Source organism: Rhinolophus hipposideros, assembly GCF_964194185.1.
Source record: "Rhinolophus hipposideros genome assembly, chromosome: 15".
NCBI lineage: Eukaryota > Metazoa > Chordata > Mammalia > Chiroptera > Rhinolophidae > Rhinolophus > Rhinolophus hipposideros.
Genome location: NC_138061.1, coordinates 37,117,676 through 37,128,171, shown reverse-complemented (window position 1 = coordinate 37,128,171; position 10,496 = coordinate 37,117,676). Strand labels below are relative to the sequence as shown.

Below are 10,496 nucleotides of genomic sequence, written 5' to 3'. Positions count from 1 at the left end.
TCAAATTGCTCAGTACTTGAAAATTGTTTTTTCCCATTAAAAACCCACTTTCTGTTGCTCACTTCATTAACTGAGCAATTAGAAATTAAGCTACTTGCATTATAATGGTGAAGAGTGTAAGTAGATGAATTCTCATAAGGGTTCCTTGTTCTACTTAGTTTACCCTGAACCATATTCCAAGGAGTACTTTGATAACCATTCTAAGGTTCTTTCCGTTTGTCTGAATAATTTTTAAAAGACATTTTCCAAAAAAAAATCAATGCTAGAAAGTGCTTATTTAATTAGAATAGTACTAATGGCTACGATATATTGAGCACCTAATATGTATAGGGCATCTGCTAGAAAATTCATTTTAAATTCTCATAGTTAAACTTTACAGCAATAAGGTATGAAATTGAATATGATAACACTCTTCAAAATTGAGAGAGAGACAGAGAGAGAGAGAGAGAGAGAGAGAGAGAGAGAGAGAGAGAGAGAGAGAGAGAAGAAAAAGAAAACACAGGAAAGGGAAGGGAAGGGAAGGGAAGGGAAGGGAAGGGAAGGGAAGGGAAGGGAAGGGAAGGGAAGGACGGAAAAGGAGGGGAGGGGAGGGGAGGGGACAGGAGGGGAGGGAAGGAAACTAAAAGCCAAACCAAAAAGAAAGAGGAAAACATAGAAGGTGGGAATGAAGTCCACTGACCTCCCAAGCCTCTTTTCTCTTTATTACCCTTGGTTGCTCTTGGTTTAGAATAAAAATAATCTATAATTTAGATTTTAAACTTACCTCTAGTCAGAAGGCAGACTGAACTTCTTTTCATTACATAGTTAAAATATTTAATAACAAAATATGTTTTTACTGTAATAGTAAATCATAGAGCAGGTATTACTTGTCTCTTAACAGAAAGAGACAGAAAGAGAAAGAGATTCTTGCTGTTCAGTATGGTCCCTAAGTGAACTTGAAGACTGGCCAATGTGATCAAAACCTTGGACCTATTAGGAAGGAAGAGAACATTTCTTATAGTGCACTATAATGTTATTAATTTAGAATTTTTATATTAGATCTTACAGGTAAAACACGTATGGGCTTTTTGGGTCGTAACCTACTTTGGGTGCTTCCCAACCGTAATCTGAAACCGGGATCCATACGTGGATGGTAAAGAAAGACAGAAGAAAAACACAGACCATTCCAGATTGTTAGGTGGCAGGTTTAATAAGAAAGGGAGCTTACTCATAAGGCTTGTCTTGGGCAGTCACAAGATTAATAGTTTTCTGCACACAGCCTCCAGAATCTTAAAGGTTTGCATAGAGGTTTTAACTGGGTTCAGTCACATATATAGGAAAACTTAACTGGGTTTAATCATATACCCAGTCCAGACAGTCTCATCACCACATTCTTATCTCAAGGATGTGTCCTTTGGCATCTTTTAGCACAGGAAATCAGGTGGAGTGCACATTCAGCTAAGCACAGGGGAAGGAGTAGGGAACCTATAATTGCCAGGGTCCAGCTTAAGGGTGAAACCTGTAATCACATCTTCTTGATGACCTTTCCCAACAGGGCATTAGGAAAATAAACCAAATAAAAGAGTAATTAAGAGACAAACCATTGCTTGGTAAAGTGCAAAGGTAGCTTGTGTGATAATTCTGTTTTGCCTAGAGTTGGTAAATCAAAGATGAATTTACCATTGGTAACTATTACAAAGTTGGAAAAAATGTGAAGCAAAGAGAAACTAAAAGGAAGGCCTTAGACATGTTTGAGTCCAGCTGGAACCGTATATTTATGTGCTTTATAATGATCTTAATGTCCTTTCTGAAAGCGTGAAGTAGCAGAAGAAGCCTGGATCTTGTGATTGTACTAACCAGGGATGCCATTACAGGATTTAAATTTATTCGTGTAAATCTTGGCAAAATTATGGAATCTTACTAGACTTCCATTTCTCTGCTGTTTTACAAACAATGACATATGCCTTAAACACTTATTGTGATAATAAAAATTATATATGCAATTATATATATATATCACATTATATATAATATTTATTTTATATATATATATGAAACTTCTGACACATACTATATGTGAAGTATATGCTAATTATTATTGTTTTCTTATTATTACCAATGCTATAATAACAAAGTAAAATAATATGGTCACACAATTAACATGAAAACATGATCTTAACAAATATTTTAATAGAATTTTTTTCTTAAAATATGTTTTATCAGAAATACCAATAATCAGCAAATCTGTATTCAATATTTGTCGTATTTGTTTATTAAAATATTTTAATTGTCATTGTAAATTTAAATCTAAAATATGGAAACATTTGCTTATATGAAAATTGCTTTTAAGTTTTCGAAGAAATGAACAGTACAGTGTTGCTGTAATTTCTATTTATGTAAAAGAATAGTTTGAAAATCTCAGCTAGTAGTAAGTTCTAGTTGGTAGTATCCTGTGGCCTTTAGTTTATTTAATATGTATCTGACCCTTAGTAGAGCTCCTTCATTCAACTTGTAACAGATTTGAGGTGTGTGTGTGTGTGTGTGTGTGTGTGTGTGTGTGTGTGTGTGTGTGTATGCGTGAAGATTGTGGGGATGTGTATTAAGGACTGCATATAAATAATTATTAATAAAGCCATCCCCACCTGCCCATCCCTTCCCTAATAGAGCCATTAACCCAACCTACAAGAAATATACAATGACTGAGACTGAGTTTTTGTATTTACTAGTTAAATTTAGTATTGGCTTTTACTGTACTCTTTCATCCTTTGCTTCACATTTTGGGTGAGGTTTTATTGTGGATAGCAATATACATTGTCTTACTTATTATAGTTAGGGCAGCAAAGCACTATCCTTCTGACATAATATTGTTTCCTATGAGAAAACAATGAAAATAATCCTGATAACTTTTTCATTTCCACCCTAATTCCATACATCCGGTTGGTTGTAGGATATAAGCATGAAGTATAGTAGCTTGTTAAGACCCATGCACTCTCTCTCCTGACTATGATTTTATTATTTGTATATCTGGGGGCAAGGCAGGGGGTAAGAGGAATACCCAGGAGGTAGAAAATAATTGAAATTTCTCTTGAGGCTGCCAAACACAGTCTATTTTTAATTTTTTTTAATTGCATATTACATTATTCTGTATCAAGTATCAGAAAATAACCTACAAGAATATAGTTTTGTTTTACAAATTGTTTTTCTTTCATACATGCACCCTAATATATTTTCACTTTTCAAATATGGTAATCAACACAATATTTTTTCTAGTTTTAAAAATGTATTTAAATATTAAGTGATAAAATTATTCCCAATAATATCTGAGGCCTTATTCTGAGAAAAAAAAAAAAAGATCTGCCTTATTAAATTTTACATATCTCAGATTTATTAAAACACAGACTATAATGTAGATATAGTTTATTAAAATATGAATAGCATTACATACCTTAGTCTAAATTGTTTCAAATTGTATGATAATATTTATGACAAATAAAGTTGACAATATGTTCCTCAGACAACCTAGCAAAAACCTGACAGAATTACCTTTATATTATCCAAGCACTCGAAATATAGTCATTCTTTCTGTTAACTATTTTAGGAATTATTTTCTTCCTATATGTGTTCTCTAAAGGGAAAAAATACAAAGTAAGCAACTCAAGAATTTAATAATAAATTAATTTTATTGTGTAATTTAAGATTAATTTTCCTTTTAAATACATCACACATATAATTGTATCTTTTTCACTATCTTCCTCAAAAATCTTCATTTTTCCCTGCACTATTTCAATAGTCTCAAATTTTGTACCCTACCACTTTATTATTAATTCATCCAAGATAATTATACATGTGAAAACAAACATGATCATGCCATTTTATTGTTTAAACATTTACAATAATTTTTGTTTCTTAATGGACATTAATTCCTAGCAACAACCACTGTTTTTTCGTTCCATTAGAACAAAATCCTGGTTTTGTTTTAGAGAATCACATACATTTTGTACAGACTTGAAGGAAAAATAAGCAAAAGTGCCTCCTCAAAGGATTAGCTTAGTGAGCTTAGCTAATTAATTAGTTCATTCAAAATAACTGTTAGGTCTTTGAATAATGAACTGAATAGAACAAAGATTTAAGAAAATTAAAGTTCTTTTGTTTTTCAGTGTCAGAAATAATAAGACTTGTTGAAGGTATGTGAGACCTAGATCCTGAAAACTATATTGTTTTTCTTTCCTTTGATGAAGTTCTTTATGTTTCTTATCAATTTTAGGAAATTCATAATATCTTTGCAATAAATTTATCTTCTGGTTGAAATCTCCAGATTCATATTTATTGCTTTTAAGACACTATCACATATGGGCTAAAAATCCAAGTTTCTTAGAAGAACAAAGCTATTATCTGAATATGTGTGTGTGTATGTGTGTGTGTGTGTGTGTGTATTAAATTTATTGATTTCACTAAAAATACACACACACACACACACACACACAGGTATTCATTCCTATTCCCTGTCTATATATCACCAATATTGTACTATTTGTAATTCTTTAAGTAAATTACATTGTTTATCTTTGCATATACTCCTTTTTGAGGTTGTTACAAATCCACCAGTGCTAAAAAAAGGCAATGATCTTTTCAGTCTCTAAAATTTCTGCTAGGACATGTAAGGCTTTTCAATGTGACCGTAATCAATCATTCTAGTCTCAGCTTTTGCCACTTCATAATATATGTTGAATAATTCTCCATACTTACCTGGCAGGGGAGATACCATGATCACGAATAATTCTCCAAATGTACTGTTTACTTTTTTAAGTTTTCATAATATTTCCAATTTCAGTCCCTCTTCCTACCACATATACCAGCAGCCAACAAATCTTACACAAGCATTTCTATTTATCTGTAAAGATTTAGCTGAGACATAACATCAGGCTGAGGCACTCTCCTATTCTTCCAGATGGAAGTCTTTCCCTTCTCTCTCTGTAGGATCTACACATAACTGCCTGTTGTTTATTTTTATAATTCTCTTTTTTATACCCTGCAGTCCATGAAAGCACTTCTATCCTTGTATTTTCCTTACACTCAATGAATTGTCTAGCATAGTATGAATGCTCATACATTTTTGATATACTTCAATCGTGCATGAATATGTGATATATGAGTTAATATGTAATCATACATATTCCAATAGTAATGTATTTATTGGCTTTCTTCCAGTCAGAAATGTTGCTTGAAGTGTTCACAAAGTATCTTTTTGCAGTTTGCATTTACTAAATATATATTATTATTGATTTTATTAAATTCACAAAATATATAGTATTTAAATATGTTCAAATCTTTTTTATAAATCACTAACAGTTCTTTGAATAAGAGTATCATAAACCACCCTGAGTGCTGAGGTGTTGGTATTTAAAATAGTGTGCGTTTGTGTGTGTATGTAGATGCTAAATATAATTTGCATAGAATATGCAATCACAGGTGATATTAAAGTTAGTAGTTAATTAGAAATTAATATAAATTTGCTACTTTATTCCAAATTCATCACAATTTTAATCTGTGTTCCTTTTGAAGGGGAAAGAGTTTAGAAGAAATGTAAAAGGTTATTCTTATTACTTTGTCATTTATATGTAACAATATTAAATAAACATGAGATTTCGTTTAGATCTACTGTGCTGTGGGCATAGGAACTATATTATAAGTACTTTTCATAAAATACTTCTTTTGCCCCTGCTGTACATTATGGACTAGCCCTACATAGAATAGTTCTCTGACAGAGTGAAGTTTAGCAGGTTACTGATATATTCCACATTTTAAAAATTATAGCACTGAACTCTGAGGAATAACAAGTGCTCCCAAATGTATACAGTTAGAAATTTGTCAAGCCGAACTCAGATCTGCTAAAATCCTTAATTACTATTTTATTCATCTGGCTATTACTCCAAAGGAAATTGCTCATTTATATGTAAGAGTATCATTTTCTAATAATTCTAAATTTTTGTGTTTGATATTATGTAGCTGGTTTATATAATACTTGAAAGAAAATTGAAGCAAAATAAAATCAAATTTTGGCATATTGACTTATTTTTCCATATTTGCCTCATCACTTACTTAACCCTTTGGATAAAAGTGTACATACTATTGATCATAAAATAATAAAAAAAAAACAACATAATTTTTCCAAATGCCTATGTTAATTTTCCATTGTAAAGGAACCTCAATAGCAAAAAGAAAATACTTTAAATACAGTGTGTGGCCCTTCCCCTCTCTTCCTCTGCGCTGCCTATGGAAGTGGCGTTCATCTTCTACTCGGTATCATGGCTGCCCTTAGACCACTCGTGAAGCCCAAAATCGTCAAAAAGAGGACCAAAAAGTTTATCGGGCACCAGTCAGACCGATATGTCAAAATTATGCGTGACTGGCGGAAACCCAAAGGCACTGACAACAAGGTGCGCAGAGGATTCAAGGGCCAGATCTTGATGCCCAACATTGGTTATGGGAGTAACAAGAAAACAAAGCACATGCTGCCCAGTGGCTTTCGGAAGTTCCTGGTCCACAACGTCAAGGAGCTTTGAAGTGCTGCTGATGTGCAACAAATCTTACTGTGCTGAAATTGCTCACAATGTCTCCTCAAAGAACCGCAAAGCCATTGTGGAAAGAGCAGCCCAGCTGGCCATCAGAGTCACCAATCCCAATGCCCGGCTGCGCAGTGAAGAAAATTAATAGACAGCTTGTGTGCAAACTGTGTTTTAATAAAACCATAAAATTCTTCCAAAAAAAATGAATAAATAAATAGAGTGTGTGACTTAAGTTAACTTCAAATAAAGTTATAAAAATAAAAGATGTATACACTGAGTAAATACACAATTTATTTCATATTTTTCTTTTAATATATTTAATTTTAAATATGTCTCCTCCTTAACATGTTAAGTAGTAGACATTACTTTGTGAAGCCTATTTTAGGCTTTTCCACAACAGATTATAAGCCTCTATTTTAGTGCAGTTTTGAATACTATATTATATTTTCTTTTAGGAGATACATATCATTCATAATTTGATGTTTGGGAAAATTTTGTTAGGTGTGTTGTTTTTTTTCCAGGTAATATTTTACATTTGATTATCTTTTGCTCTGTAGTCACATGCCTACCACATACTATGTATGTATTTTTAAATATGTTGGAGGTAATTCTGTATCATATGGGTTTTGTAGAAAAATTTAAGTGACTTTTAATTTTATATACTTTACCTCATCATTTCAAATCTAAAGAGAATAAAAAAGATGATAAACTTACCACTGGACGGAAAATATATTTTTCAACTGCCCTGTAGTATTTTCCTGTTGTTATGAATTATTTTTATCCACTTTTAGAACATTATAATGCAATTCATATTTAATGTTTCCAAGATTTGCTAATCATTAAAACTTATAAGGAATATTACATTAAGATGCTGTGGTGGAAGTAAATGATAAGTACTATTATTCTGCAAAATTTTAAATAGTGACAGAATAGCAGAAATGAAGCCATGAGATCATAGGGCATTGAATTCTAGTAATGAATTTCTAGTAATGAAATTCACTAATTGTAAGATTTGATTTACCATAATTTTTAAAATAACAAATATGAGAGGTGCTTAGTATAGCACCAGATGTCTCAAAAGTACAACGACTAGGATAAATTGCCTTAGCAGTCTCCCTCAATTTCACCGGTGTGGAAAAACATGAAATTGAAAAATCAGATCAAAAGAAACATAGACATTTGCGTATTTGTAGGTAGATAACAGCAAAAAAAGACAATCACATTTAACGATTGCAAAACAATTGCTGTATTGTAAACAGAGGAACATTTTAGATTAGCTTTCCTTTTTTTTTTTTAATCAAAGTAGTACACTTACATAGTTTTCAAAGTTGAATAGTCCTTGTAAGGCTTTCAATGGGATAAACAAAACAAAACAAAACAAAAAAACAGGATGCCACATATTTTGATTCTCAATACTAACTATCCCTTTTGTGTTTATTGCCATCCTTCTAAATAATATCCTTCTACAGCTATTTCTAATTTTAAAGAATAACATATGAAGTATGCACTTTTAGAAAAGGGTGCTTATAAGGCTTGAAAATTGGGCAGATACACATAACAAATTATGTATTGATTTTACATTATATCCCATGATGTGTACAGTACTACACATGATATGTTTAATGTGTTGCCCCCCCACTCAGTATTTTTAGTTTGTGTCTTCCATTAGTCATGCATATTTCAATGGGTAGTGAAAAACTGGAATGAACAGAGTGCGTGAAGCAGCATTTTCATCAATCCCTGCATGTATTGTCTCAGATGAATTGTGACTGTGATTGATTTTACTAAAGAAGTCTGCACATTTAGCAAGCCGAAGGATAAGTAATTGGTGGGAGAAGGGACTGACAAAATATAAAATAAAAAAATAATCTATATTTTATGTCTATATATATAAGGGGAAGGTGGCGTTTTTTACACCACCTGTCTTCCTTACAGACATATTCCTTTCTTTTTCCCATCCTTTGAATATAGCAATATCAGTTCTCATTAGTGGTCAGTATTTATATGATTGCCATTCTATTAATATTGTTGATAGCTGAGCAAAGAAGTGTATCATGAATCCATTTCCTGTCTTATCCAAATTCTTGTTTTTTTCTGCCAATAAAAACTACATTTGTTTATGATTTTTCTTACCTTTTAATAGTCCTTTCATGATTTAAGCCTCATATTTTTATTAAAATTCTGTAACATTTCTCAAAATAGTAACCCATATTAGAAAGCATTCTTTCTGGCACCATCCATCCTTCTGGCTGACTGCCCTCTAAGCCTGAGGCCAAGCAGTTATCCTGGGAATTCTTTCATTATTATCTTAGAATCCTCATGCCTCTTTACAGTATTGGATTAGCTCTTATATCTTTTGTCTTGCTCTTAATTGATTTAAGTCCTCATTTTGGTGTAGTAGGTACTCAAATAGTTTCCTGAAAAAGAGCACTTGATAATGTATTTCCTGAATCTTAGAATATATATGAATGGACGTTTTTTATAGTTGGCTAAGCATGTAAATCTAGAAACGAATAGCTCACCAACTGGCACCAGTTCAGCATCCACACTCAGAAAAGCACTGTGCTAAAGGTCCTGTTTTGTAATTATGAATGGCTAATAAACTTTAATAGCTATAATAATAATTGGGCATTGACCTCCACCCCCAAAAAATTAGTGGTCCCAGAATTTTAAAAATGCATATATTTATGCATTAGCTTCTGCTTTACAGTGGTTTTATTGAGAAGTCTGACAACATTTTTGACTCCTGATCTTTTTTAAGTTTTCTGGAATTTTTAGGATCTTTTCTATGTTGTTTTGAAATTTCAGTTTCATTTTTTTTCTGTTTTGTTTATTTGTTATTTTCATTTATTCAGGTCAGATTTTTAATCTGAAAACTCAGGTCTTTGGATATTTAGAAATATTTCTAATATTTTTCATTAATTTCCTCCCCACTATTTCCCAATTCTATTTACTATTCATATAATTTACAGTAGCTGGTTGGTGGGTTTTCCTGGTCAGTTCCTCCACTGTCTCATTTTTCCCCCCTTTTCTTTACATATTTCTGTCTTTCGGTCTACTCTATGGGAAACTTCCCATCTCTATATTGCAAAATTTCAAATTGTGTTTTATATTTGTTGTCAATTATTATTATTTATTATTATTAATGCTATTTTATTATAAAGTGCTCTGCCTTATTCTCTGAAAATACTTTTTTCTCAATGTGTCTTGTTCTGTTTAATTATCCTATTATTATCCCTCTGAAGAAAATTATTATAGAATTTTAAAAGTTTGGTTTCCTTGCTTTATCACTATTTTCTTTGAGATCAAGCTTCTGTTTATTTGATTGGCCTTATATACTAGCTGTTTTTCTCAGGTCTCTAATATTTATTGGTTACCAGTTCATATTTAAGTGCCAGCGAATAAAAGGCTGGTTAGAAACTGCATGAGTTTGTTCAAACCTTATTAATTGGGCATCAGCATAGGCTGGTTTGATGAGGAATCCCATCTTCCATTGAGGGAACTTGCAAATTTCCATACTTAGAGTTTTATTTTCTTGTGCACTGGTCAGATTCCCCTCAAAAAACCTCCTTTAATGTTTGGTCTTAAAGATAAAATTCTAAATCAGCATTCTGGATTTCAGTAGGAAGGGAACCTGAGATTCTCACCTTTTAATTTGTGCTTTTAATAAATAAATAGGACACATCATTCACTCTTATTCTCCATTAGGGTCAGAAAATCGTTGATTTGACATTGCAGAGAGTAAACTCTCTGCCTTTTCTTAGTTAGTTGGGTGGTGAGGAGAATTTCCTAAGCAGGAGATCAGAGAGAACACCAGGGATCCAATTGCTTTTTACTCATACTTCACAAGTCAGTTAATCCTTATGCTTTCATAACTCCCTCCCTTCTCTCTCTCTCTCTCTCTTTCTCTCTCTCTCACACACACACACACACACACACACACACACACAC

General features: G+C 32.3%; 1 pseudogene across 1 annotated transcript; it reads left to right on the top strand.

Moving 5' to 3' along the window:
• The first annotated feature begins 6,230 nt into the window (after window positions 1–6,230).
• On the top strand, window positions 6,231–6,690 carry LOC308508024 (large ribosomal subunit protein eL32-like; annotated as a pseudogene). The gene has a single exon. The product of its transcript is annotated as a large ribosomal subunit protein eL32-like (transcript).
• Window positions 6,691–10,496: the final 3,806 nt, after the last annotated feature.